The sequence below is a fragment of the Panthera pardus genome, unplaced genomic scaffold (assembly GCF_024362965.1).
Source record: "Panthera pardus isolate Hobbes unplaced genomic scaffold, ASM2436296v1 HiC_scaffold_8, whole genome shotgun sequence".
Classification (NCBI taxonomy): domain Eukaryota; kingdom Metazoa; phylum Chordata; class Mammalia; order Carnivora; family Felidae; genus Panthera; species Panthera pardus.
Window position 1 is genome coordinate 45003313 of NW_026527013.1, and position 26344 is coordinate 45029656.

General features: G+C 36.4%; 1 protein-coding gene across 7 annotated transcripts in view; it reads left to right on the plus strand.

The window, feature by feature from the left end:
• The window catches only part of LOC109254642 (contactin-4), an 893345-nt gene that overhangs the window by 371442 nt on the left and 495559 nt on the right, over positions 1 to 26344 (plus strand). The window contains exon 1 of one of the 7 annotated variants that reach the window (XM_019428736.2): positions 13098 to 13292. The exons of the other annotated variants lie outside the window; for them this stretch is intronic. The gene's annotated coding sequence lies outside the window, so the exon portion shown is untranslated. Of the gene's footprint in view, positions 1 to 13097; positions 13293 to 26344 lie in introns of those variants that run through there. 7 annotated transcript variants of the gene reach the window in all.

A 26344-nucleotide genomic window follows, 5' to 3' on the forward strand; every position in this document is an offset into this window, starting at 1 on the left:
GTATGGGTATTTAACTTAGCAGAAAATGACATTGCTCAGGGCATGAGGTGATGAGGTAACATTTTAGCTCTCCTGGAACCTTAGTGGCTGGAGGATACCTGAGGGGCGCTCTAATCTCCACTTTCTCTTATTTTACAAATCAGGACACCCAAACCACACACAGATCTAGATGATGTTTTCTCATCAACTAGAAATCCTGTCTTCAGAATTTTCCTTCAGTGATTTCTACTACTACAGTTTAATTGTTGCCTTGAGTATTTAGTGTTGGGTTGTGATTAGGGCTCCACTGCTAGTTGTCAACAGTATCCATTCTTCCTTTGTTCTTTAATAATCAAACACTAGTATCATTTAGGGCATGAATACTGTAATTGTTAGTGTGTTTACAACCAACATGACCATGTAACTATGTCTTATGCAGTCTAATATAAGCAGAAATATTTGGAGGGACTTCTGAGAAGTCTCTTCAAGGAGAGATGATTTAGTTAGAAATTATGTTTTCTTGTCCTCCTGTGTACCTCCTTCTTTCCACTGCTGGGAATGCAGACTTGACTGCTGGAGCTCTTAGGAAGCTATCATGAACCACGTAGTGATCTTGATTAATGTAATGCTAGAATAGTGGGGGGAAATGGGAGAAGAAAACTTGGCTCCTAATTGATGACTATGGAAATGCTCTAACAACCGTATATTGCTTGTTAGGAATTTTTTTCCCCCTTGTGAGTGAGAAACGAACTTCTCTTTCATTTAAGCTGTTATTTTGATTTTTCTCTCACATGTCATTGAACCAGTTTGGATAGAGGGAATTTCAAATGAATGATGGTATTAAAAATGTAGAATTTCAGCAGATTAAGGAGGCATTACAAGAAACACTGGTCTAATGTCAGGAAAACCCAAAGAAATTCATAATATTGGAAGATTTACTTGCTTTCTCTATATCTTATATATTTTATTTGAAAAATGGGGGCAATGATAATAGCCCTACTACTGCTTCATAATTTTAAGGTCTCTAAAAAGTATAAAATACTTTTTATATGCAGTATATTTTTATTAAAAATATTCCCTTGATCTAAAGCAGCATTTCTTAACTGGAAGTCTTTGAATTCATTGATATGTTGTGAAAAATTCAAATTGTGAATACGCTTTTTTTTTCTGCATAAATGGTCCTTTAAATCCTCAACAGAATCTAGATATTAGAGACTGTGTCCAGAATGGGACGGTAATATTTATTTAGAGGGGACCTCTTCTATTGGGGAGCAGCTAAAATGGATTGTTTTAAATCCTCTCTTCAACATCGTAATCAACATTTAGTAACCATCTCTGAATATCTAAACTTGACAGATATTTCATGTTCTCATTTCAAATACCACTTCTCCCTGAAAGCATTTTTTAAAGTGTCAAGTAGGAAATAATCTTTTCCTTTTCTCAGTTCCCAAAGGACTTTAATAAATACTCTCTTAAAATACTTACGTGTATGATTATACTTCTCCACTGGACTTCAGATTCCTAGAAAGCAAGCATGAAGTCTAGACCTGTTTTAAATCCCCAACCACTTACACGTATTGACTTATTCAGTAAATACTTGATAGATGAATTAATTCCTGAAAATATTTGCTTGTTTTAGTGGTGTATACAGTACATTTTTTGTATAACCCTGCTCTAAAAAGCACGCTTCAGCCTCTAAAAGTAATGGAATAGGAAGGGCTTCAGATTGGATCCAGAGTTCAGCCATTGGAACATGGCACAGGGAGGATGCAGATGGTGATCCTCAGTGCATGGCTGAAATGGAGATCTTGTCAATTGTCTTCTGTCCCTACCCCTCCAGATGACAATGTGAGTTAGATTTGTGCATAAGCTTGCTCAGAAAAGTTAGATTTTAAAAGATATGAGCAATTTTCTATATGGGAGATATGTATTGTTACCATACTATACTTTCTGTGTAGTACTTACAAAAGGAAGAAAACTTAATCACATCTTTCCTGTAGATACAAATTCAGCTTTTTCATATTATCCAAAAATATATTGGCACTGCAAAATTAAGAAAGAAAGCCGTTTATTGTTGATTACATCATATATGCTTTTAGAAAATTTTGGTTTAATTAAACTTGTTTTTCATCAGCTCATTTCATTCTTACTGGGATATTGTACATTCTTAGGCATTCCAGGAAAAACCTATTGGGGAATTTAAGAGCAATGCCCTTATTTCCATGCAAAGTTTAGAATCACTTACAAGGCATATTTAGCAATCACACTAATTCAGATAAAAATACAACACTTAATCCTGGTGAAAGGAAAATATAGCTTAAATTTGTTGAAATAGTGCCAATAATTCAACTCTGAATTATACAGATTTTTCCACCCAGTTACTTGTATCCCTGGACAACTATAGTTATTTCCAAAGGATGGGCACTATACTTCATGTTCAGAAAGCAAAACAGAAGGCACCCTTTCAGAAAGTATAGGTTTCTTTAGAAAGAATATGAGAAGGAGTTGAGATGCTTGCATCCTATTTCTTCTTCCAAACTCAAGGGAAAAGTCCATATCCCTCCAAATGGGAACATATGGCATGGGTAGTATATGCTTCCTTCTCTTACATATGTATTCCATTGTGTTTCTGTACAACTGTTTAATGTCTCATTTTTTTTTACTCATCAATAATCCAGAAACTTTAATGGACAGGTGTGTTCCCTTAATGAATCACATACAACATCCTTAACTGGACATCCAAGATCCCTCCAGACTGGCTCCACGGTACCCAAAATATAGACTCCATTGGTTGCATTCCCATACCTTTTGTACCTTCAAATGACTTAGCTCATCAAAGTATGTCTTTGGAAAATCCAGAGTTTGGTACATTTTTATATATATCATAAGTGGTTCTCACATTGACAACATGTAGTGAATGACTTAGTGACCTCTGTTCATGAGTGTACACATGTAGAAACCCAAGCCATTTTAGTAAGAAGGGATTTGGGAACTGAACTGGGTTTATTCTAACAAGACCCAGATGAATGTATATACCAGCACTATGGCATATAAAAATTTCACGTTTCCTATTAATGTTGCCTTTAGTGATAACTTCTTTAATACCATTTTTATGATCTCACCAAGCGTATTGAATACTGAAGAGCCAAAACATGTTATTCTCTGTCTTATGACTCTCTTATTTTTATAGAACACTTACAGAATCTATAATTATTGAATTTACTTGTTGATTACTTCTCTGTTGTCTTTCTCCCTCCCCAGGGTATAAACTCTATAATTGTTGTCATCTGTTTGGCTCACCAGCACACAACACAGTGATTAGTACCTAATAAATAATAAATATAGGTTGGATGAATGCATCTTCTCATTTACTTACTTTCCCACTTGTTTTCTCTCCCTCTCTATACCTTTCCATGCTACCAATAATGAATTGTTCTTTGAAATAATTTCAAATAATCCATTGGAATGTAGTAAGTCAATATTGATAAAATGTTTGTTTATATAATGAAATTTGAACATGAAGCCAATTCATTAACTATTCCTAGTTTATTTTTTTTATATTTTATTTATTGCAAGTACATATGAATGTGTATTACGTGGAATTTGATAGATGCTTAGAAAACATTGATTGCCAAAAAAAGAGAGAGAAAACATTGATTGCTTTTGTGACAACATATTAGTTGCTAACAGTGCTAACAGGAGAGCAAATTTTGGGTTATATGGTAATTATAGTTTTCTTGTTTTGGAAATTAACAAAAGGTTTTTAAGAGTGGCTGTGTCATTTTATATACTTGCCAACAATGCATGAGTCATTTAGTTTCTCTACATTCTCCCCAACATTGAATATTTCCTTTTTTTCTAACTTTAGTCATTCTGATAGGTATGTATTAAATCTCATTATGATTTTAGTTTGCATTTTCCTAATAGCTAATGAATATCCATTCATATTCTTATCTGTTTATCCTCCTCAATAAAATGTCTGTTCATGGTGGGCGGGGGCGGTTTGCCCATTTTCTAACCATTATTTCTTAACTAACTGTTTAGTCTTAGAGTCCTTCATATATTATAGATACTAATTCTTTAATGAATATGTGGTTTTCAAATTTATTATCTCAGTATATAGTTTGTGTTTTCATTTTCTTATTTCTCTGAGCAAATGTTTTTGTTTTTGTTTTTTTTTAATGCGCTAAGGTCCAATTTATCAGTTTTTCCTTTTATTTACCATGCTTTTTGTATCAAACCTGGGAACTCTTTGCCCAGCCTTAGATCCTGAAAATTTCCTCAGTGCTTTTTCTAAAAGATTTATGGTTTTATATTTTGTATTTAAGTTCTCTAAATCATTGAAATTATTTCCTTATAAAGCTTGTAGGAGTACGGAAGCATTATAGGCAAAGAATATATTTGTACAGAGAGGAGAAAATAGCATGGGGCTTTGAAGGAAGAGAGAAACATCCTGATTGATGAATGTGATATAAAACACAGGTCATAAGGCAAGGGATGATATTAGAGAGAGAACTTTGTATGAATTGGTAGTTTTGGGGTTTTACCAGGTAATTGATAGGGATCCATTGAAAGATTTTAAATGGGGGATAATGTGTTTAGATTTCTATTTTGGAAAGGGCACTCTGACATCAGTGTGGAGAATGGATTTCAACCAGGGTTTTTCACTTTTTATTCATTTCCAGGTGAAAAATGCTACAACAAAATAGAATGGTTTATAGATCAATAAATGGCACAATTTAAAATGTCTGAAAGGAACTCTTTGGCTCCTTAATATAGAGTGCATTCTGCAGAAGTTGAAAGTGATTCTACTCTGAGAAGTGTAGTATTTTTAACTTTCGTAGATATGGAGAAGGGTGTCTCATTATTTAACTTAAGACATTAATTACTATGAAGAGTGATATCCGGGTTTACTCTATAGTTTCCCTCTTTCCCTTAAAAAGAAGTGGTTTATTTCATATTTTACACCTATCTTCATGTTTTCTGGAAATAGTAAGAAATTTTCATGAATAGCTTGATGAATTGTCATTGGCCTTGGTTTCTAAGAAACCTTAAGAAACTTAGTATTTTCTGAATGGCATCCATTACCACCATTCTGATATTATGTGAGAGGATTGAGTGAGTGGATTAGGATCCTTTCAAAACGAAATTGGCTGATTATTGAGGTTTATGAATCCAGGTGTTTTGTAACCATCATTACAATAATTGATTGTTCAGTGTTCATTGGTGTATGCTAACATGACCTGGTAGAAGGCTATTGGAGAAAATGATACTTAGACATTCTCAAAGCGTTCTCCAAATGCTACTTACTAGTTACAAAAATAAAATGATACCTTTATTTACTAGAGAGTAGTCTGGGGAGTAAATTCAATACCATCCATAACAGGACAAACTGGAAATACCTACCCCTCATGCAGTGCACTAAGAAGAGGTGTCACCTATATGCAGAAAATACAGTAAATGACAGTTTTCTATCACAATTAGATTTCTTGGATTGGTTAATTAAATTGTGGTTATGGAGGTGAAAATCCTTGTTCTTTGGAAAAACATTATTTGGTGAATCATCACATCATACACTTCAAATAGCTTACAATCTTGGGGCGCGTGGGTGGTGCAGTTGGTTAAATGTCCAGCTCTTGATTTCTGCTAAATTCATGACCTCATAGTTTGTGAGTTCTGGCCCTGCATTGGGTTCTGTGCTGATGGCACAGAGCCTGTTTGGGATCCTGTCCCTCCTTCTCTCTGCCCCTCTCCTGCTTGTGTGCATTCTCTCTCTCTCTCTCTCTCTCTCTCTCTCTCTCTCAAAATAAATAAATAAACTTAAAAAGATAGCTTACAATCTTATTTGTCCATTATATATCAGTGAAGTTGAAAAAGCATTATTTATTGAATTCTTTGGAGAATTATTTAAGGATAAAATTCCCAAATGTCTGCTACTTACTCTTAAATGATTCAGGAAAAGAAAGAAGTATAACAGAATGAGAAGGACAGAGGGAAACGATGAGGAGAGGGAATAAAAGGAGAAAGCAGGGTCACCTGGGTGGCTCAGTTGATCATCCGACTCTTGATTTTGGCTTAGGTCATGATCTCACGGTAGTGACCTCCAGCCCTGCCTTAGGCCCACCATGGAGTAGAACCTGCCTGGGATTCTCTCTTGTTCAACTCATTCTTGTTCTCTCTCTCTCTCTCTCTCTCTCTCTCTCTCAAAAATAAGCTTCAAAAAAAGAGAAAGCAAATATCAAAATGTTTACATTAGTTCTGAGTCATAGTCATATGGGTTTTCATTACACCATTCTTTCAACTTCCCTGTAAGTTTGAAATTTTTCCAAAAAAAGAAAGAAAGAAAGAAAGAAAGAAAGAAAGAAAGAAAGAAAGAAAGAAAGAAAGAAAGAAAGAAAATCTGGCTGAAGGGTAATTAACATAGTCAAGTTTAAACTGAGTATTCTATAATCTTATCCAAAGTTATTACATTTTATATGTTATTTTAGGTCATTCCTTCCCAACAATTTCAAGGTTTAATACATTCACTTTAGGCCAACGTGTTTTATTTTTTTAAGGTTTTTAAAGTTTATTTATTTATTTTGAGAGAGACAGAGACAGCCTGAGCTGAGGATGGGAGTGGGGGTGGGGGGGAGAAAGGCAGAGAGAGAGAGGAGACAGAGAATCCCAAGCCGGCTCCACACTGCCAGCGCAGAGCCCAATGCAGGGCTTGATCTCATGAAACTGTGAGACCATGACCTGAGCCAAAACCAAAAGTCAAATGGTTAACAGACTGAGCCACCCAGGCACCCCTGTACCAGCTTGTTTTAAAGTTACAAAGTTAGAATGACTGGTTTACTCTAAGCAAACACACCAAGGACCATTTTTGATTGTGAACGTGATTGGAAAAGAAAATATCGTCAACAAAGAAAAATAAATGTTCCGCGTGATAAAGTTTTAGAAAACTCAAAGCTACCATATGTTAGCTATGAGCCCTCCGACATCTTATTCAGCCTCTTTGGTTTTCAGTGCCTTTATCTATGAAACAAGAATAGTAGAGACACTTACCTCATAGGGTTGTGGTAAAGATTAAAGTAAATAATCATTGTAAAATGCGTAACTGTTTCTGACACAGTCATCCAAAATAATGATAGTGTACGATTGAAAAAAAAAACATATATATATGTATGTATGTATCTGGACAGAAGTTCTCCTTCTGCATTCTGCACAGCTCAGAATTAAATCTGTGATGTCATTCCCCCCAAATCAGGAAAATTACAAATTTATTTTAAAATTGCAAAGACCTGAATAGACGTATTACTTAGCATGAATATGGATTTATACTGTAACATTACATGTGATTATGTGGCTATATCATTTAGATTACCTAGATTTTAGGTTCTTGGAATTAAAGGTTGCTTTTGCTATATTTGTCATTTGTTTGCAATATTTCTACATCATATTGGTTTGATAGAGGATAGAAGGATAGGAATTTTGACAGTGGTTTCCCTGAAAATAACTTTTAAAATTTCTACTTAAAGAGAGACTTGAATTCTGCCTTAATCTCTGATGCATTTTGTTCTAAAGTTAAGCCCGATCCTCTATATCTGGAAATGCATTTGGTGGGGTAGGGGGAAGAAAGAAAGAAAAAACATTAACCGATTTTCTGCAAAGCATGTAGGAAGGAAAGCAGGCATCTTACTCCTCTTTGTCACTCCATGAAATGTTAAGAACAGACTTCGCTTAGTGTAAGCAGTTACTCACTTTTCTTCTAATGTAACATCGTGGTAATCTTAAGAAATAGAGTCCTTTTTGGTTTTGGTTCTCTTACTTCTTGAACACCTTCTTCCTTATCCTGTTTCATCTGCAGCAGATCTAAGGGGAGATAGTTTCTCTTTAAGAAACAAAGGTGAACTCAGTCCCCTCATGTAAAAGCCTGCAGAAGGCTTTTTGCACTCAGTGGAAGGTATGCCAAAGAATAAAATGAAAAACCTCTGCCATCTACCTAGCGCCTACACTCTCTGGAGCCAGCAGAAGAGCACAGCACCAGAGTTGAAGAGTCTACAGGGCACTACATTAGTGATAAAGCTGATTATAAATAATAATGACCTTAGTGGATGATGAGAAATGTGGTAAACTTTTTCTGAGCCAGACAAGATGATGTAGGGGATACAATATAAATGCATATAAAGTTTGTAAGGAAAGCAGATGCTGAGAAATTTTATTTCTCTCCCCAATAATTTAAATGGACAATGAATTTAGTAGGTGCTCAATAAATTTTTGTTCAATCAATAGACAAAAGGGTTTTAAAAACTGAGTTCCTAATGAAAGCCCATATTTTCATTTAATCCCAACTGTCTATTAAAACTGCATGTATTTCAAGAATAAAATCATATTCCTGATATCGGAACATAGAAAGGTTGTTCATCTGTTTAGGGTCAGAGAGATAGAAAGAAAACACGTATATAGAATTGCATGGAGCTCAACTTGCTGAAGAGTTGTCCCCCTTGGTTCCCATGGCAGGGTCTGGTGGTAGTGGGTAACAGATACTGAATTGAGACTCATTTTTATTTGTTCTCTTTGGTTTTGTGAGAAGGGAGACAGGGAGGAGAGGGCCCTAATGGGTACTTGCTAGGATTTGACTTTTTTAGTTAGTGATCATGTCACTAGCCCTTTGTTCTAAGGTCCTGCTTGTTTGTTTGCACTTTAAGTTACAGTACTTTCTTGGTTTTTGAACTAGTTTATTATACTGAATGTGGTAACTTTTGTGGCAGCATGTTTAAAAGTCTAAAGTGACTTTCCAGGCAAAACGGTGTTTTCTATTGGTACTGCTGCTATATTTAGAACAACACCATGTAAACTTGGCCGGTTTTTAACCTCAGTTCCAAATTCCCAGGAATTCTAACTATGAGGGTCCCACATGCTTCCCCCTTGGGTCAGAGTTTCTCAAATGTGGCATTATTGACATACTGGGTCACATCATTTTTTTGCAGGATTGGTGTGTCCTGTGCATTATAGGCTGGATGGCAGCATCCCTGATCTCTACCCACTAGATGCCAGTAGCACCCACCCACCCCCTCAGTTGTGACAGTTAAAAACCAGTCTTGGAAAGTGTTCTGTCTTTGTTAGAAGAAAAATCAGAACCTTCTGAGTGAAAGGATTTTTTTATTTTTAGATGATAAGAAAATGTGTGTGTGTTCTTTAGCCAATCCAATAAGGATAAATCAGTTCTTCCCCAAAAAGTAAATGAGCAGTTCCACTTACAAAACATTTTTTCTACAATTTTTCCCTACCCCTCTCTCTTGTTCTCTCCCTCTCTCTGCACACATACAGGCATGCACATGCACACCTTAAATTAATAGACATTTTTTGCTAAAGATTACTCCAAATGTCTGAGCATTTGGCAATAGATGAATATTGAGGCATATTACATTTTTAATCTACCTTGTAGGTCAATTTGATGTCATTGTGACATAATATTCAAAATGGGCTGGTTTTCTTCCCTAGGCTGTTTTAATTTTGTCACCCTGGTCTATTTGGGTCATTGTTACAGGAATCTGATTACTTCTTGGAAAACAAATTAGGCCATAGACTTTCTCGTGTGAATCTCTACTTTTGTCTCGCTTCTCGATTATTTTATTATTGGCTCCATTGCTTTTGATTGGAAAAGAAAGTCCAGTCAAGCTGCTAAGATTATCATTCCAGTGGGTGCCCTGGGCAGTGATTTCTGAACCATTCATTCCTTTGAAATTTTGTTCTCAGCTGGAGAAATGTCACAGTTGTCTTAGCTTTTGACTCTGACTTTTAGCAAGAGAAGCAAGGAATAGGAAATAACACTTTCTAGAAGAAACAATGAGCAGTTGTATGCACATCAGGCGACTTACTGCTGAAGATTTCAAAACATTAAAACATATTGATTAAGTTTCAACCTGTTGGGAAATTATTGCCATAACTTTCATTTTTCCCCTAGATTTGCTGAGGCTCAGAGCTGTATTTAACTTGCTGAATCTTGTATTTATGGCCAGAAAGAGACCTCAAGAGCCCCATTCCCCAGGTTCTTATTAGCCTTGACAAGAGTGTGTTAAAATTGCAGACTCCTCAGAGTCCCAAAGAGATGCCTTTTCTTGCAATTTCTATGCAAAGTCTAAAACAATCTCTGTGTATATTTTGGCTTCTGAAATAGATTCTGAGGTAATATATCAGATTATATTGTCTTTGTGAAGACACTTTATTCTGTTTGTAGTTGCTAATCATTTTTCTATTTCCCTTCCTCTTTGCTATATTTATTTTGACATTAATGTTGGCTTTGACCTTAAAGGAAAAAAAAACTATCAGACATTTCCCAGATTTAGGTTTTTATTATAAACCACTTCATATTTTAAATGATATGTCTCAGGGGAGAAATGTATGAAGAATTGATGGAAGTTAGAAATTTTTAGTTAGTAATTATCGCCTACCATTAGAAAGAAGTGCAAATCACATGATGTCAAAGTAAATCTATCACATATCGTAATCAAAGATGAATCAAAGTAATTACTAGCCAAACAGGGATTGCGTAGACCTTAAAACCAATTTGACTATACCACTGAATAAACACTTTAGTATTTTAATTTGCTCCTATTTTCATTTACTTCAGCAATATGCTTGCTAATATGACTGAGATGCACAATTGGTATTTAACCTGTTTTTGTCAGCACCTCACATGATCTGCATGAAGTATATGTGCTAAAGTCTCAGTAATAATGAGCCAGATGAAAACAACACACGTGAAATTTATGCCATTTTACATCTTATGCCAAATTGCAACAATACCCAACAAAGTGAAGAAACAGGTTATCTTAGAGAAATTGGATCGAAAATACTTATAAAAACATGTTTTTTAAATTTAATTTTAGTTTTTAATATGAAATTTATTGTCAAATTTGTTTCCATACATCACCCAGTGCTCATCCCAACAGGTGCCCTCCTCAATGCCCATCACCCACTTTCCCCTCCCTCCCACCCCCCATCAACCCTCAGTTTATTCTCAGTAAAATACTTATAAAAACATGTTTAACCAACACAAAATTGCTCAAAAGTTAACTAAAGTTTGTAAAAGGTTTCATTATACTAATTCATCATCTTCCACTTTGTTTTATTGCTAATGACTATTGATCATAAATCTACTTGAGGCCTTATATCTGGTTTGGAATAACTGAGTCGGTAAAGGATATGAAAAGGTCTGGCAGGATGCATTTTACATGAGATCCTGCGTCCTTTTAGTGAGCTACTTTTCTGATTACTGAGTGAAGGATCATAAAAGTGTCCATTTTCCTTTTATTCCCCAAGGCCAGTACCAAAACCCTAAGATAACTTGAGTTGTTTTGACTGTGATGATACACATTTTTCCACAAAAGATAAGGTAACTGATAATGTGAGAAGCCCTACCTTTCTTTACCTTTGAATAGTAGGAGCATAAGAAAGATGGAATAATCCAGTTAAATATGAAAAGACTCTTTCCCCAAGAACTCTAGCTATTGGCTCATGAAGACAAACATTTACCTGGACTTTTGGCTCTTTGTCCAGTTTTATTTTCAGGTAGACATCATTAATGTAGAATTAGATAAAATTATTTTCTAACTCATCAGTCTTTTTTTTTTCTTTCACACGTTTATAATTTACCCACACCTCATGATCACGATGCCTCCAGTTCTCTAAAATAGCTGCTTATTAGCCAATTGATCATGAGACCCTCAAAGATAACAGAGCCCCCCATTTGGGATATTTTTTTAAGTATACTTTTATTTTCATTCCTCTGGTTCTGTTAGAAGCGTAAGCTAATGGAGGTCTACTTTCTAGCTCTTAGAACATATAGAACGTCATATCTGTGAGAGCCCTCAGAAGTCTGGACCAAGGCCCTGTTATACACATAAGAACACTAGGGCTCAGAAAGGAAAAATGTCATACTGTAGAACACCTGATTTTTATAGCAAGGTGAGGATTAGAACTTGAGATTTCTGATTCCCTAAATTCCCCTTGTCCCTTTCTCACATGGACTTACTAACTACTAGCTGCTATGTGGGTATAGAACTTTAAATTACCGCATGGGTGCCTTGATCACTGCCTTTCAATGAGTGACACAAGAGAGGAGTCTCCTTTCTCTCACATGGAGTGTTTTACATCCCTGACTCAGATTTGCTTAACTAAAGTCAAACTTAAATAAACAAATGTCTTCAGGGGCTAGTGGGTAACATATATGAGCAAAAGTGGGGTGGCACCATTTGGTAAGACGTTCTGTTTAAAAATGTTCTCATTCAAATACTAAAATCTCTGTTTTGCCAGTGGGTAACATATATGAGCAAAAGTGGGGTGGCACCATTTGGTAAAACGTTCTGTTTAAAAATGTTCTCATTCAAATACTAAAATCTCTGTTTTGCCAAACCAAGCCTGTCCACAGGCTACAACTTTGCAGCTCTTGTCTGCATCACCACATGGATAGGTAGTGAAGAACATTTTTTCAGTTATGTAAGCACAATCAACATTACAGTTACTTTTACCATATTTGGTGTCCCAAATACTGTGCCAAACCCTCTGCTTTGAATGCACTGGACTTCCAGTACTCAAGGAGAAGCATATCTTTGGGGATATAAAATGCCCCCACAGAGACCAGCTTTCGTCCAACTAGTCTCTCCAATGTCTAGACCTGCAAAAAATATACAAATGTATGTCTCATAAAATCCATAGGGGAAATGAGACTGCAGCCTGTAACCTTCCTGAGAGCAGCAAAAAACCCTAACAGACAAGCCAAATCACAGGGCAAATCCACCATATGTACTGAACAACCAGTGTAATTATGTTCTGTAGTTGAGGAATTACATAAATTGCCCATTGGGAAGGAAACCGTAATCTCTACCCCTCCCTTGAAATCTATAAACAGCTGTGTGAGTGTCTCTGTTTTTGAAAGGTTGAACACATTTGATCGGGGAACCAACTTGATTTCCTAATCAGGTTCAATATGAGCAGAGCCAGTTAGAGATGTGTGTGATTCTCCCAGTGTGCGTCTTTGATTCATGCGCTAATTATGTCGATCCTTTGGGGAACACAGCCACGAAGCTGGGTCCTCCTTGATTAATGCTGGCTGAGAGCCATGCAGCACGCAGCAGAGAGCAGTTCAGCATCTCTAGTCCCAGCTGAGAATATGGTCCCATTATCTCCCAGCTGCCTAAGCAATCCATAAGGGCCTGTTCTGCGTGGATGATCAGTGTAGTGGAAGCAGGGACTTGCTGAGAGCTGAAATCTCTGTTTGATTTGCTGTAACATGTAAAGCGAAACTGGGACATTTTACTTTACAGTCTGTAAGTACCAGGTTTTCTTCCCCCCTCTTTCTCCCTAAAGCTCCATGGGAATGTGACTTTGCAAGCTGCATTTGATTTGGTGTTGCTTCGCTCTTTGTTGAAACAAGCTGGTGAGACAGAGTGTCATCTGTTTAGAGCTTGCTGTTTCTGTCAGATCTCTTTTATAATTGATTCATACAGGAAAATAAGAGACCTTTCAGAATGCTTTTATAGAAGTTAAAAATTATTGGTTTTGTTTTTAATTTGGAAGCATGGGCACATTGTCTTTTGTGCTCAGGATGGTTAGAGCATATGTTTATCTTCTGTATCTCTGGCCATTGCAAGAAAAATGTAAGTAAAAGTAATGTGTATGTAAGGAGATCATCTTACGTGCACTTCTGTATCGAAGAAGCATGTGTCAGTATTTGCAGAATTTGTTTAAGAGTTTATTTTGTGGCTCTCTGCTGCCACTAAGAAAGGCAGAAACAGGAAAGTTTCTCTTGTTTTTCAGTTGCATGCTGTTTAGAAACTTTGCCAGGGGTGGGGGGGGGTGGGAGTAAGTATTAGGAATATTTGCAAATATAAACTCTACATCTCCTTTTTCATGCTTAAAGTCTGTGTTTCAAAATAAGAGTCTATTTCTTAGCTCTATTTTGTGTTTGTGCCACTTTTTGTGAAGTAATGTTAATTAAAAAAAAGCCAAAAAATATCATTTCAAATCTCAGTTCATTTATATTTCATGTGTCTCCCAATGCAGTCTATCAAATTAATACTTGTTATCCATGCAAGATGAATTGATCATAAAAAATGATATTAGAAATTAATATTGTTGATAATGTTTGCATGGTGTCTCTCAAATGATCAATGGCTTAGTGAAATTAAAGATTGTTATCACTATGGAAAGGGGTATGTGGTTATTTTTTTTTCCAGGTTTCCCTAACCTAAATATAAATCACACTTTTCTTCCTGGATTGAACATAGAACAATTGAATATAAGAGGCTTGAACAGTTTGAACCAATAGCCAGAGCTGAGGTGGACCAAAATGAACTTGAAATCATTCATAGTTGAAAAGGGGAATCAGAGTGCCCTCAGTGAGCTTGAGACCATCGAACTAGAGGATCCCATAATTTCCAGAGTGAAAATACAATTTTCATGAATAGACAGTAGGTCCCAAAGCAGAGGAAAACCACAGGCTGTGAAGTATAAAAGTGTCTCACTGGTGGGGACAGAGTATGCTCTCATTAGACTTGCTTGATAGGAACAATGCAAGAGAGAGAAGACGCAAAATAGATGGTTGTCTATGTGAGGTCAGACATTTTCAGGGCTTGAGGTTTGGAGGGAAAAAGTAACAAGCTAATAGAGAACGCTTAACATCTGGCCAGATGGAGCAAAAGCAGAATGGCTGTGTTACCTCTGGGTAGCGAACAATCCCAGGGCTGTCCTTGCAGAGAAGTCTGTTTCTGGAAAAAAGCAAGTGTGTTTAAGGATGTTCAAACACTGAAATCTGAAATGAAGGCAAGTAGTTTTGATGGTCATGTTTCCCCTAAACAAAAGAATGGCTTCATGTCTTCTTCCAAAACCAAGCTGACGTTTAAGCGATGGTTCCTGAGGAAGCTTCAGCTATATTTGGAAAAATAAAAATGTTGGTGTTTTCTAACTAGTACAAGTATATGATCTTGCAGAGATGTTAACTTGTTTAAAATGACAAGAGACGGTAGTCTTGAATTCTATTTTTTTTTTTTAGATAGTAGGAATTTTCTCCCTTTTACAGGAGTATTTTACTGAAGTAGTTTAAATTTGATTTTTTATTTTCCATTCAGACATTTAGAAACTTCATCTCCTATGATAAACATTTTTATGGCTGGTCACTACAAAGCTGTAAGAGGTATTTGCAAGATTTATAGTGCGCTCCTCTTACTTTAGAAACATTTTGATTATTTGCTAAAAATTAGGACACTCTCTCCCCAGTTGTGCTTAATCTGTAGAAAAGGGATTGGATGCTCCAGGGGTAGTTTAGGGTCTGGTCACTTGACAGATGGGGAAGCCAGATGGATGTCACATATACCTTGTAAGAGGTGATTTTAAAGCCATGGTGATTTATTTGGTCTTTAAAATGAATGTAAAGTGTTATAAAAGATAATAAAGGAAAAAAAGTCTTATGTCTCTGTATGTGTTTGCATGTGTGCAAATCTACTCATCACCCTGGTAGGTGGTTTCTATGCTCTTCTGACTACGGTAACCCCTCAGCATCGAGAAGGTGCTGATGTTGAACAAAGTGGAAAGAATCCTGACAAGGGACACATCAGTAGAGAGTAAAGCCCTTAGCAGGGTGTGCTTTGGGCCCTTGGCAAATGTTTTGTCTGTGCCCAGAGGTGCAGGGCTAAGCGCAAAGAGAACTTCACAACATCCTCAGCACACTTGTAATCATGTCCTGTTTGCACACAAACTGCACTCCAGCCTTCCTTGACAGGGTGGATCAGCAACTGTGAGGTGTGGAAGAGACCTCTGTAAACGCCCTCTACAATAACTTCAAAGTGAATATGATGGAACAAAAACTGAATTTAATAATCCTGAAAATTTTGACTGATTTTAAATGTTAACAAGCCTTGACTACTATGCATTGTCAAAGTATCCACTCAATGGATTATCCGTAATAACAGTTGAAGCTTGAGTTAAGCTTTTTCAAATTGCTGTGCAAGCTCTAATAAGCCACTTTACCTCTCTGTGCCTCAGTATTCCCCCTGTAAGATGAGGTTTGATTTATTATTTATTTATTTAATGTTTTATTTTTTTTTGAGAGAGAGAGAAAGAGAGAGTGAGAGAAAGGCAGAATACGAGCAGGGGAGGGGCACAAAGAGAGGGAGAAAAGAATCCAAAGCAGGCTCTAGGCTCTGAACTGTTAGCACAGAGCCCGACACAGGGCTCAAACTCGTGAACCTGAGATCCGGACCTGAGCTGACATCAGTCACTCAACCATCTGAACCACCCAGGCACCCCAAATGAGGTCTGATTTTTAAGATGACTTTCGGGGTTACGAAAGTCTATGATCTCATGACACTTCATTCTAATCTCTCCCTCACTCCTGCAAAGCCCTTCAAATTGCCCAGGGACTGAGTGAAATGTGATATAATTGTCATCTGAAGCAAAATGTTACTGGGATTCTTTCCTTTCTTCCTTTCCTTTCCCTCTTCTCCTGTCCTTATTCCCTTCCTTTCTTCCTTCCTTTTTTCTTCTTTCACTCTATCCGTACTCCCTCCCTTTCCACTCTGTCCTAGTTACCCTCTCCCTGTTTTTTTATTAGCGAGTTGTTCTAAAATCAAACAGAAACAAAGCTGGGAATGTCTGTTCTTGTGACTAATCTGTTTGTTTGCCATCTACTCTTATGATAGATCATCGAGGTATAAGGTGTATAATGGTGTCCTGCTCTGCTGTGTATTAACAATTACTTACTAGTAGGCATGTGTATACAGACAGGACCTGAAAGTTATGGATGTGTATATTTGGATGTATAGATTTCCCATATTAACTTTTAAAGTAAGAGAATAATTTATCTTATATTCCAAATTGAAGTTGATAAAACAGGATTTATCCAAATGTGTTAAGCTAACAACATTTAATTTAGAAATAAAACAAAATTTTCACAATTGAATGTACACTTTCATATAGCAGGATACTAAAGAGCTTGATTTAAAAAAAAAAGAAGAAAAAATTTGAACTTAAGGATTTAATTTTTCCCCAAGAAATGACAGTCTTGTTTAACAACATGGAAAAGAAAAGCCATAAATGATTTCATTAATAAATAGAGTTGACCCTTGAACAACCCAAGTGTTAGGGGCTCTGACCTCCTCCTGCACAGTCAAAAATCCACATATAACTTTTGACTCCCCAAAAACTTAACTAATTGTCTGCTGTTGACCAGAAGCCTTATTGATACATCAATATTTCATTAACACATATTTTATTTTACAGGTATTATATACTGTATTCTTACAATAAAGTAAGCTAGAGAAAATAATAGTTGTTAAGAAAATCATAAGGAAGAGAAAATACATTTACAGTACTATACTGTATTTATAAAAAAATAATAATAAAAACACATATAAGGGGACCCATGCAGTTCAAACCCATGTTGTTTAAGGAACAACTGTATATAACTGAGAAACATAATCAAGTGAGCAACTTTGTGGAATTTAAGTCAGGTAAAAAAAAAATTTGTGCAAAATTTTCTTGATGATACTTTTTTCTGTAAACTCAGACTGTTTATTGCTGGTAAGACTCTCAGTTAAAAACAACAATCTGTGAAGTTACTAAACTTGCCACTAATGATCCTGGGGCTTCTTGATGTGCTCAAACCAAATTGTGAATAAATTTCCTTTGTGGATCTTTACTACAAATATGAGAAGTACTACAAATATCAATTCAGAAATTAATTTAGCTTCAAGGATGGCAGTATTTTTGGGGTTTTTTTTTCACTATTTCACTGTGAAATGAACTAAAAATACACATTAGATGGATAGCTGAGTGGCACAAAATAATTGCAGACTAATATTCTTCTTAACAGTGGACAATATTTATATATATTTTTAACAACTAGTGTACTTGAAGATGCATGGTAAGTGCCCATTTAATGACAGTAATAGCTTGGATTGGCTCCACTTCTTATTCCAGAAAAGAGTAGTGTTATGACAGCTTTTAAATGTAACTTGGAATGTTACTTTTTCTCTCAAATTTTGCCATTAGGAAATCCTGGTATATGTGGCTTTCTATTCTCGAGTTTGAATATTAATGTTGCTCCTTATTGAACTTGTAGACTGTGTTTGATGTGATCCATGCAGAGTATAAAATTAATTTTCCAAATCTCTTAATATTGGGTAGATATCCTGGCTTTTGAGGCAGCAGGCCTTGTGGTAAGTAGAATCAGTAATGTGAAACAATTCCTCTGTTTTATAGTCGTGCATCCTTCCATGACCAAAATGATTTGTACTTATGGGCTATTTCTATGCAAAAAATTTAAGGGTGACAGATATGTTTGATAATTTGTGGCTTTCAAACACTTGAATATAAAGTTACCAGGTGGCTCCAGGGGCACTGCTTTTGGTTTTTAAACCAGAGCTTCTGATGACTTGAGATGTTCAATTCAATATCACTTAGTTAATAGCTCCAGTGGTTTATCAGACTGTTTTATTGTGTAGTTAAAAAGGTGGAGTTATAAATCGGATTTAGACATGGCTCTGGATTTTGTACATGGTTTCACATGTCTTCACCTATCTTCCAGAGTAGGAATAAGAGTCCTTCTGCATATTAGCGTGAAATTTCTCTGTTGTTTCAAGGAAGGAACAGGATGATTTAATACAGAGAGGAGCTATTCAGAAAAAAACTGCAAAGGAATAAAGTATTTCTATGGTTAGATATAAAATGCACAGCTACAGATTCTGAGGATATGACAGAATTTAAAGATGCTGCCTGTGCCAGGCGGTTGGCAAAGGGGACTAAAGGAGACAGATTTAAGTCTTGCCAGAAGGAAACCCTATATCAAGGGATAGGAATTTGAGTTCTCTGGAAAAAAAAAATGTAAATAGAGGAGTGAGCGTATTATAGTTGAAAGAGACCTGGATTTCCTATAAAGGAAAATGCTACAAGTGAGTGAAACCTACCAAGTTTAAGGACACTGGGTCCAATTTCAAGATAGTTGGCATAAGTATTGTTACGTTACTGTGCAGATGTTTAAGAAATTTAAATCAATGAAGAGATAGAGGGAAGAAGGAATGCTCTTAGCTTTTAATGTACCGGCACAGCAAGATTTAAAAATATAATGATCTTAAATGAAGTGGGTATTATGATACCAGAGGACTGTCTTAGTTTAATGAAGATTTTTGGAGGACTATATATGGATATTCTGTTTAGTATGGTAGATGTTGGCACACAAGTGTATACAAGTGTAGCTGTTGGTATACTTGCTAGTGAATTTCCTTGATCCTTCTCCCAATGTCTGTGTTTATGATCTCCCCCTCCCAAAATGCGCTTACATACCATTTATTGTGTTACCCCAAACATCTCAGGACATGCAGTAGATGCCTGAATCCCAGAAGGTTGGTTTTGTTAAATCCGCTTGGTGGCTCAGGAGATAAATGTAAATGTAGGGTGTACTACTCCACAGTAATGAATGACTTCTTGAAATTATTCGACTTCACTTTTCTTCAACCGAGCATCAGATTGAAAGTAAAATGTTTAGGTTTCCCCAACATTCAGGTAAATACCCTTATCTACTGGACATGACCCTCTAAGTGAGTCATGTCACTTATTTCCCATGGTCATTTGCAAGAACTTTACTTCCAAGCTGCTTAGAATTCAGTGCATTCATGCACCTTTCAGACTGGGAGATTTGCTCACACATAGGCATCATGTTTGATGCCAGAGGGGGAAACAACCACTATCTCCCAGAAAAGAACAAATTATGTGTTCAAACATGGTCTCTTGCGTCTTTATGATGTGTGTGTTAAGTGTGAATCTGATAATTTAAGGTGTGTGTCTCTTCCTCCTATCCAGCTGTCTGGCTGTGTGCTCAAATTTAGTAGCAAATTTAGACTGACGCTTTTCTTCCCTTGAGTTCACCCTCTACCTCTCCCTGCAGGAATCCACAAGGGTATTCAGTTGATTGCTGTTGTTAACCTCTATTGTAGTATTATATTTCTTGCTGTAAGTACCTTTTGCAGCATGTGAGTAAATTTAAGAGATGTGAAACTTTAAAAATGACTTTACTTTTAAAACATCTTACTGAAATTATTAGGAGAAAAACAGTTTTTCAGGCTAACTGGTTGTGTGTGTGTGTGTGTGTGTGTGTGTGTGTGTGTATCTAAGCTAAAATCTTTGCAAATCTTTATGTTCATCAAGAACCATGGTTGAATGATAACATTGGTTATAGTGGTGTTTTTTCCAAGTCATTTTCATATCATGTGAATAATATTCAGGATGTTTGTGTAAAGTGATGGAGTAAAATATTTCACCTGAGTAACGTTTTTGAGTTTGTACATAGCAGTTTTCAATCTCCAAGTAATCTGTCAGGTAGAGACAGGAACATGTTTGAAAGTCTGGTGAAGGCTCTGACAATTCCTCTAAAGTAACTGTTTTAATAAACTTTAGAGTTCACTTGGGAGTTTTTCCCAAAGTGTGCAACAAATACTTCTGGTGGAATATGTGATGACTTTAAGTACAAACTATGTAACTAGTAAATAAAATACATTATTTTACAAATACAGTTGCTTAGGACAAGGCTAAGGTATTAACTTTTTTTTGATAAGCAGTTTTAGAAGTCATTCTTGAATGTAGCAGGAGTTGTCTCATGCAAGTGACAGTACTGTAGGTTATTTCCTGTGTGCTCGAGAATGGCCAGCCTAGCAAACCAAGGAGACAGGGACATGAAAGCATGGAATTCCTGGTCTGGAAGTTATCTACAGATTGTCTCAACTGACTCTATTCTACTGGTCTTGGAGGCTTACTGAAGATAGAATGGCTGTCTAGTAGTATGACTAGGAATGGATCCTAGTGTTTCCAGAGCCCCATATGGTGCTCTTTCCCTGATAAGAGATTCACTCTTGAGTTATTCTTAAGATTTTATGCACATTCAACAATGTTAGAACTCTGAGAGCCAGAGAATCCAAAAGTAAAGGCCTGTAGAAGCCAGATAGAAAACATGAATGAGTGGAGTAGACCAGGTGTCAGAAGACAGGGAATCCACCGGGTCATTTCAGAATAGCACCTAAGTGTCTCTCCTAAATGCTATCATTATTTAGGATCGTGGGCCCAGTGTTGCCACATGTCACAAATTTTAAATATTACTACTTATTTTTGAAACATTTGAAGCCAAAACATATATCACACCCATATCTGTCCAGTTTACATACTTTATTATAAGCCATTTGAAAGACTACTCACTGATGGGGGAGAAAACATAGGCTTTTACAACATGAGGTGGCATGTAGTCTACCTAAAAGATGAAAAGTGCCCTTGGCAATACATGTGTGTACTTGTAGGGAGGAACTGAAGGGGAGAATGGAGCAAAGCACATTGACATTTCTGGAAAGCTTGTTTTAAACTCTACAAATGCTCATGAACTGTCCATTAGTAGGGGTCGGATTTAAGAACTCCTCTTTGGGGTGCCTTGGTGGCTCAGTCGGTTAAGTGTCCACCTTCAGCTCAAGTCATGTTCTCACAGTCCGTGGGTTTGAGCCCCGTGTCTGGCTGTATGCTGACAGCTCAGAGCCTGGAGCCTGCTTTGGCTTGTGCTTTGCCTCTCTCTCAAAAATAAATAAACATTGGGGAAAAAAAAAAAAAGAACTCCTGTTTTACAGGTAAAAGGATGAGTAAATCACACAGAATTCAATACATAAATACATTTTGCTATACCTGAGTAATTTGGTTTAGTATACTACAATTACAGTTTTTGGTTTAATTAACTTGTAGTATTTTTATTTGAATTGGGCACTAACATTACCGCACAATTTATACCGCTTTAAAAGGAATAAGCTGGGGCGCCTGGGTGGCTCGGTCGGTTACGTGTCCGACTTCGGCTCAGGTCATGATCTCACGGTCCGTGAGTTCGAGCCCCGCGTCGGGCTCTGGGCTGATGGCTCGGAGCCTGGAGCCTGCTTCCAATTCTGTGTCCTCCTCTCTCTCTGCCCCTCCCTCGTTCATGCTCTGTCTCTCTCTGTCTCAAAAATAAATAAATGTTAAAAAAAAAAATTTAAATAAAAGGAGTAAGTTGATTATTTATTTTCATTTTTTAAGGTTATTTATTTATTTTGAGAGAGAGAGCAGAGGAGGGGCAGAGAGAGCAGGAGAAAGAAAAAATCCCAGGCCCCACACCTCCAGGGCAGAGCCTGACATAGTGCTCGAACTCACGAACCGTGAGATCTTAACCTGAGTCAAAACTAAGAGTCAGATGCTTAACCGACTGAGGAACCCAGGCACCCTTTTTTTTTTATTATTAAATTTAACTTTTCTATAGAGTCTGGCTGAGCATGTATCTAATCAGACACGAGGAAATCTGCTGATGTTTTCATCACATTTGAGGGACAAAAAGAAGATGGTCTCATTTCTGGTTGTTTTGACTTCAAGACACAGCCTATATGCTATTTAGTTTCACAGAAGGTACTTTAGAAGTTGTATCAGTAAAGGAGCAAGGAGTACATGCTGTGATGCATAGGTATAGGCATTTTCCTAGGAGACCTGTGCAGCAAACAGCATTACCAGATTGGGTCCACCTTCACGAATGCTGGCCTATATCCATTCATTCACTTAGAAATTATATATTAAATGTCAACCATTTATCTAACCTTCTTCTAGGGTGTAGAGATACAGCAGTAAACAAAACAACCAAAAAAATTTTGCCTTTATCAAACTAAATGCATTGTAATTGGGCATATATCGGTGAAGAAGAGGGAAGGGCATGTTCTGTCGGCCACCCTGGGGTATAGAGCAGCTCTGCTATCTTTCCATCTCCATTGCTTCCTTTAGCTCCAATGGCTCTTGTCTCCAGCTAAAAGTCATGTGTTCTTTAAGTTGATCCTATATAGACCATATAAAGGAGATGAACAAAACAATTTTCCAGATATTTTTGTGGACCCAGAATTATCTTGGCCTAAAATAGCCAATTTTTTGTTTGGTTGCTTGTTTGGTCATGACTAGGTTTTTGTGATTAAACCACTGGTTTAGCACGGCAGCCCTCCCCTTCTTTTCGCTTCTCTGAAAAAAATTGGACCTCTGTCTACCCAACAGGTCATTCACAGATGTTTTCCTTTCCACTTGCCTAAAAGATTGAGTTGAACGAGCTAATTTGAAACCTATTTATAAACCTGTTGATACACCTAGTTAGGGGTATAACTGTCCCTCCCTTGGATGTGTTCTCAAGTAGAGTTGAATTCTTATGTGGGGAAGCATTTTGAGCTTTTTGGAACAAGGTGTTTTATAACTGCAAAGTGCTGTTAGTATTAAAGATAATAATTTGGAAGTAAATATTAGGGCAACTAAGTGCCAAGGGGCTCTTAGTACACTCTTTCATTTCAATGTGTAAAAAGAAAATTGGTACTAAAATTATAGTGTCTGTCTGCCTTGCAATTTTTTTTCCCAAAGGCTATTGACTTTTCTCTCCCTTCTAACTTCCCTTTGGGCTACACAGGAGCTTACCTGAGTTCTGAAGTAGCCAATTAGAGGTATTTACTGAGTAGATGACAGTTTTGCCTTTTTTTTTTTTTTTTCTGATTTCTGAGGTCTGAGAACTGTGAGGTGAGTAATTGGGTGGGATGTCATTTTTTTTCAGAGGCATAAAAGTGGTAGTGCTTCGTACTGCAGAGAGTTTGGTTCTGAGGTTTGGTGAAGTGGTCCTGATCCCCTCCCAGGAAGTAATGGGAGGGATGATTGTTAATGCTCAGAGCCTTCAGACTCCATGGCTTTCCGGCTTCATTCCCTCAATTAACCACAGAGCACTCAAAGGTTTACTTCACCATTAGTGGGCAGGCAAATCATCTGTTGACATAACTGGATTTGGTAAGCGTATGGTTTGCCAGAGCAGCTATTATATATATTGGCTAGTTCAAAATGCATCACCTTGCCTACCATCACAAGAGAAGCTCTTGGCCTTTTCATAGTCTAGAAATAACTTTCTTTTTTTCTTAATCATTACATGTTTAATGTTTTCCGTGTTTTTAAAAGAATCCCATTATAGTTAATATACAGTGTTACAATTTATTTTCAGCTCTACAATCTAGTGATTCAATAATCCTATACATTGTGCTTATCATGATAAGTGTACTCTTAAGCCCCTTCACCTATTTCACCCATCCCCTTACTCACCACTCCTGTGGTAACCATCAGTTTGTAGCAACATCACCTTCTTGTGCAGAGTTCCAGCATGCCTCAGCATTAAATTGATATACTATTTTAATGTTAAAGATCTGTATTCAGTATTAACAAGGTTGTTGCATTTTCCACAGAGATGCTAACAAATTATGCAGTCTTAAATATCAATTGATTTAGAATACCTCTTAACCTGACATCAATATGAAGGCTTTAGCAAAGCTCTCACAGGAGAAATCTGATGTGTTGAAGTTTTAATTAATTTAGTAATACAACATGTATTTTGTCATATTACATTTCTTTTCTTGTGTTAATGTTACTTAATAGATATTGGTAATAAGAAATATATTATTTCAGTGTCCAAGAGTTCAAATAGTAAATAATGTCACTGGTGGGAAAATGCTCAACAGTGCTTCTGAAATACTAACAGATTCTGATTTAGTAGGACAGCACTGAGGCTTGTCACAAGCCTCTGTATAAATACAGAGACTGTATTTATAATTAGCTCTAAGATGATGTTCATGTTGGGGATCTGAATCACATTGGAGAAATAAGAGTAAAGACCACTTTGAATTCCTTCTTCACACATTGAATTTTATACGGAATTCTTTCTTGGGTATCTTTTTTCAAAAACTTATTCTCACTGTATTGTTATTTGAAATCTGAAAAGGAAATAAACTAGATCAACAATTCTATCAGCCTGTCAAGTTAAAAGTTGGTGTCTGATTTTATATTTTCACTGTTTTATGCCTTCAGTCTTTTGTCTTCTGTCCTAAATTGATCTGGTAGATCTTTCCCTGACACCCGACTCTTGTGGTTAGTTATATAAAGACATGTGAAGTAAAAAACTTCTAATGTTGAAATTAGGATAAATGTTTTTTTTCCAGAATTAGAGGAATTGAGATTTACACTAGAGATAGGACAGATAAGTTCCATATGGAACATTCTGAAGTATTATGAATGATACTATTGTTTTTTTGTTTCTCTTTTATCTTGTAGTTTATGAAAGTGAAATGTGGCTTTTCTAATATATGCATGCTCTAGTTTCCTATACAGTGTTTATTTCCCCTTGGTAGCATTGCATATTATGTTGCTGCTAGTCGTGACAACTGTTGGGGACGTGAAAGTCCTTTCTTTTTTAAACTTTTCTCCATTTGTGACATGTTGACAGCTGTCATGGGAATGGGGAAAGATAGAGCAATTTTTCAGAGTCCATGTGACTCTGAAATGAAAGTACATTTATTGCTGTAACTTAATGAAAGTTGCTTCATTGTGACATGTGTCAGAGTCTTTGTGATGCAAGTGTGGAAGGATCTTTTCTGAAAGATTTATGCCTCAAGTCTGGATTTGAGCTGAAAGGACACGACCTTGGCTTTGAACTTACAGAAAGCCACCCCCTATAATAAAATCCAGAGTCAGTAGGAAGAGTCAGGAAGGGAACAGCGAGTAAGTAAACAACGGCACAGAGATTCTGTCTAAGAGGTGCATTTATCATGAACAGTGTATATTTCTTTAGCTTTATTTTACCCAGAATCCTTAGAAAATATGTGGATATTTAGGTTGTCATCTGGGTACTTAGAAATCAAGATGAACGCCTGCCTTCTTTAATTTTCATCAAAACAACCCTTATTTTATAAATAAATATCCATTAACATATATTTCCTCATTTTGAAAGATTTCTGTCACAGTGCCATAGTACCCACTATAAGTTTGGGACATTGTTGAAAACATTGTGAAAATTAAAAAAAAAGAAAAATTCTCAAACATTTATTAAAGAGCTTTTTTGAACTATTTATTCTTAATATAATTAACACATTTTATGAATCTTTCAGTGTTTTCAGTATATTCAGAGTTGTGCATCCATTACCACAAACAATTTTAGATTATATACATCATTTTCAAAAGAAACCTGGTACCTATTAGCAGCCCCTTCTGTTTTCTCCTAAACCTTCCACCAACCATAGAAAAACACTCATCTACCTTTTATCTCTGAGGACTTACTTCTCCTGAATATTTCCTATAAATGGAATTGTTTTATATATGATCTCATAGGTGAACTTTCCCCTTTCACTTAGCATCATGTTTTCAGGGTTTATCCATGTTTATATATATTTCAAGTATGTATCAGTACTTCATTATTTTTTATTGCCAAATAATATTCCATTGTATGTATATGCCTCATTTATTTATCCATTGCTCTGATAATTGGCATTGAAGTGCT